The sequence below is a fragment of the Eleutherodactylus coqui genome, chromosome 2 (genome assembly GCF_035609145.1).
Source record: "Eleutherodactylus coqui strain aEleCoq1 chromosome 2, aEleCoq1.hap1, whole genome shotgun sequence".
NCBI classification, from domain to species: Eukaryota; Metazoa; Chordata; class Amphibia; order Anura; family Eleutherodactylidae; genus Eleutherodactylus; species Eleutherodactylus coqui.
Genome location: NC_089838.1, coordinates 74,598,526 through 74,602,283, shown reverse-complemented (window position 1 = coordinate 74,602,283; position 3,758 = coordinate 74,598,526). Strand labels below are relative to the sequence as shown.

The 3,758-nt window shown below is 41.9% G+C and overlaps 1 long non-coding RNA gene across 1 annotated transcript; it reads right to left on the bottom strand.

The window, feature by feature from the left end:
* Window positions 1–894: 894 nt before the first annotated feature.
* On the bottom strand, window positions 895–3,522 carry LOC136611476 (uncharacterized). The gene is made up of 2 exons (XR_010790279.1): window positions 3,405–3,522; window positions 895–1,033 (listed from the first exon to the last, which is right to left on the bottom strand). It is a non-coding gene; the product is annotated as an uncharacterized lncRNA (long non-coding RNA).
* Between the last annotated feature and the right edge of the window lie 236 nt (window positions 3,523–3,758).

The following is a 3,758-nucleotide window of genomic DNA, read 5'->3' as shown; positions in this document are numbered from 1 at the left end:
TGTAACTGATACTGTGCTCTGCCTATTCTGCAGCTACTGAAATGTTACTGTTGTCCGTCTATACTGTAACTACAGAAGTGTTAATAGACTAGACTTCTGCAACATAACAGTTAGTGGGGTGTGTGTATACCTTAGCTACAGGAGTATTACAGGGGTCGGTGCATACTATGGGTGCACTAAGTGTTCCCATTGCGGTGTTCCACGTACATGGCCCAAAAAAAAATTACCCAGTCTGACTAGGGCATGTAGTGTGGTCAGGAATAAGGAAATAGTGACTGGCAGCATTCAGCAATGTAGAAAAATACAAGATTTATTTCCCCATTACAAAAATTACGGCAACGTTTCGGTCATAATAGACCTTCCTCAAGCCAATACATATCATACAAAGTGCACCATATATATAGGAAATGTGAACACCATTAACCAATGACATACAAACATGCACAGGAGTGTCTCATCGCTGATTACCTCTCTCCACACGTCTCAGCCGTTATCTGGCGCATCGTTGATGATGTCATATGAGCCTCGTGTGGTGCAGAGTGCAAGCTCTCGCCTACGACCTGGAGGTTGCAAGTTCGATTCCCACATGAATCAGGCTCAAGGCCGACTCAGCCCTCCATCCTATCACAGGGAGAATATATCTATCCAATATAATATAGATGACCTTTTATCATTACTGTGATGTTCTATATCTAATAAAAAAGGGGTATATCAACAACCTACTGGTATTATCAAGTAATGTCCCCATATTCATCTAGAAAGTCATCCCTTCCAGGTCTATTCACGTTGACAAAGGCTATCTTATCTAATAATATACATTCTCACCCATAGAGTATGAATAGTCCAATGTTAACCCATTGTATAAACCAATAAAAAAGAGCAGAACACCAACTGTTAACTGCCTAGTCAAATTGTGATTTTATTGATACTATACATCACTATGCATGAATCTATATTTTTTCTTCAAGATGATGAAATAATGGACCGTAATATCTCAGACGTGTGGCGAGGGAACCAGCGAGAGACCAACAACCTGTGTAAACAAAACAAAAAGAATACAATTACACATATACCCATAAAAAATTCATTAATAAAACATATGTACAATTCATATACTGATGTGTGTAACAAGATTTACAAGAACGGCTGAAAAATGTACTCCTGATTAAGCCCTTTTGGGTGCATGGTGTCCAACTCGTATATCCATTTTAACTCACGCTTTTTTAATAAAAATTCTCTATCACCCCCCCGTGGAAGTACGGGGACATGATCAATGACCCTAAATTTGAACTGGCTGATGTTGTGTTTAGCCTCCAAAAAATGTCGCGATACAGGTAATTGTAGATTTTCCGTCCGAATTGTACTCTTGTGCTTCACCATACGTGATCTCACCTCCATAGTGGTTTCACCCACATACCCAAGGCCACATGGGCAGGTGATGAGGTAGATCACGTATGGTGAAGCACAAGTATATCTCCCCTGTATCTTGTACCTATTGCCCCTGAGAGGATGCCGAAATTCGTCACCCCTCACCAAATTGTTACAACAACTACAGGCAAGGCATGGGAAGTTCCCCTTTCTAGGGGGTTTAAAGAAACTCTGGACGGCTGATTTGTGTGAAGCAAAGTGTGAGTGGACCAGTTGGTCACCTATGTTTCTACCTCTTCTATATGCATTTATAGGCTTATTTTTAAATTCAGGTATTACAGCCCCATCTAATGTCAGCAGTGGCCAATGTTTTTTGATAATGTTACCAACGGTTCCACTAAGACTATTAAAGGTACTGACAAACGGAATCCTGTCCATTGTCTGTTTCTTTAATTTAGGTGTCAAAAGATCTTGTTGTGGTATTGCCCTAGCTCGTATGGCAGCTTTTGTGATGATTGGTGCAGGGTATCCCCTATCTAGGAACCTCCTACACATCTCATCCAATCTTAAATCAATGGTTTGATCGTGTGCTATTCTTCGCACTCGTAAAAGTTGACTCCATGGTAGTGAGTCCTTCATGGCGACCGGATGGTTGCTACTATAGAGCAATAAACTGTTCCGATCTGTCTTTTTTGTGTAAAGATCCGTTACCAATCCCATTCCTTGTCTTTTAATCAAAACGTCAAGGAATTGGATTTCCACAATGGAGTAAGACATAGTGAACTGAAGTTCTGGGTAAATAGCGTTTAAAAAGGTATGGAATTCCTGTAATGTTTGGAGCGAACCCTTCCATAAAGCAAACACGTCGTCGATGTACCGACCCCAGTACACCAACGACGCCGCATATATGGAGGTATAAATATACTTCTCCTCAAATTGGCGCACAAAAATGTTGGCGTATGTTGGCGCCACATTAGAGCCCATAGCAGTGCCCTGTCGCTGTCTGTAGTACACCCCCCCAAACAAAAAATAATTGTTGCGGAGGATGTACTCCAGCAGCGACAGGGCAAACTGCATGCACTCAGAGGACATATCCGATGCCATCAGAAATTGTCTGACGGCATCTATCCCTTTATCGTGACTGATAGAGGTGTATAGCGCAGTCACATCAAAGGTGACCAGAATAACATCTTCGGTCATATCAAACGATGCAATTTTTTTCAAAAAGTCAGATGTATCCCTGATGTGTGAATCCGCCTCATCTGCAAAACGCCTCAGGACCTTGTCTAAAAATCGTGCGATATTGCAGAAGAGTGAGTTTCTGCCTGAAACAATCGGTCTCCCAGGGGGATTCTGGGGATCCTTGTGGACCTTTGGGAGGGTGTATAAAGTGGGAACAATTGGGTGCTGGATATCAAGGAATTTCAACAGCTTTTTATCGATCAAACCTGCCCATAGTGCCTCATTCAACATTCCCCTTAATTGTAATTGAAACCGTATGGTAGGGTCCGATCGCAATTTTTCATAAACATTTTCATCATTTAATTGTCTGAACACTTCTGTTGTGTACATACTGGTATCCATCACGACTATTGCTCCACCCTTATCGGCTGGTTTAACCACAATCGCATCATCCTGCGCAAGAGAATTAAGGGCTTTCCTTTCCCTCATATTAAGGTTATTCTTAAGCCTCCTCTTGTTACCCAATGTTTTGGATCTCAGTTTTTCAATATCTTTTAATACTAATTTAGCAAATACTTCAATTTGAGGATTTGATGTAGGTGGTTGATACGTACTTTTGTTGCGAAGACCAGTTCCAACCAGGGAAAAAGACCCCGGTGTAGTGGTCTGTGCAACCGTACGTGATGGTTGTGAGGAAAATTGATTTTTAAGCCTTAAATTTCTGAATAAACGCTGTACATCAAGATTAAGATCAAACCAATTCATAGAAGTTACACAGCAAAATGATAGACCCTTGCCCAATACAGTCGTCTCATCTGATGTCAATACCCTGGAAGAAATGTTGATTACAATACCGTCACTGGTAGGTTCACAAGCTCCAACATCCACTATTTCCTGAAGTCCATCAGCGGTGGTCGTTTCGTGGATCGGGTCATCACCCCGTCGGGATCTCTTGTATGCCCTGTGATGTTTTCGTCCGCCTCGGTGGCACCGGAAGGTCCCTCTTTTCTCTTCATCTCTGTTTGGATTGCCACGGCCTAAAAAAGAAAAAGAGGATGTGGAGGCACCCACATGATCATTCTTGGCCGAATCATCCGTTGAAATCGAACCACGAGATGAGAACCCAAATTGGTTTCTATTCCTGGGTTGACGGCGTCGTTGTCGTCTTTGTTTGGTATTCGATTCAAAGGGATCTGTGACTTTATTCT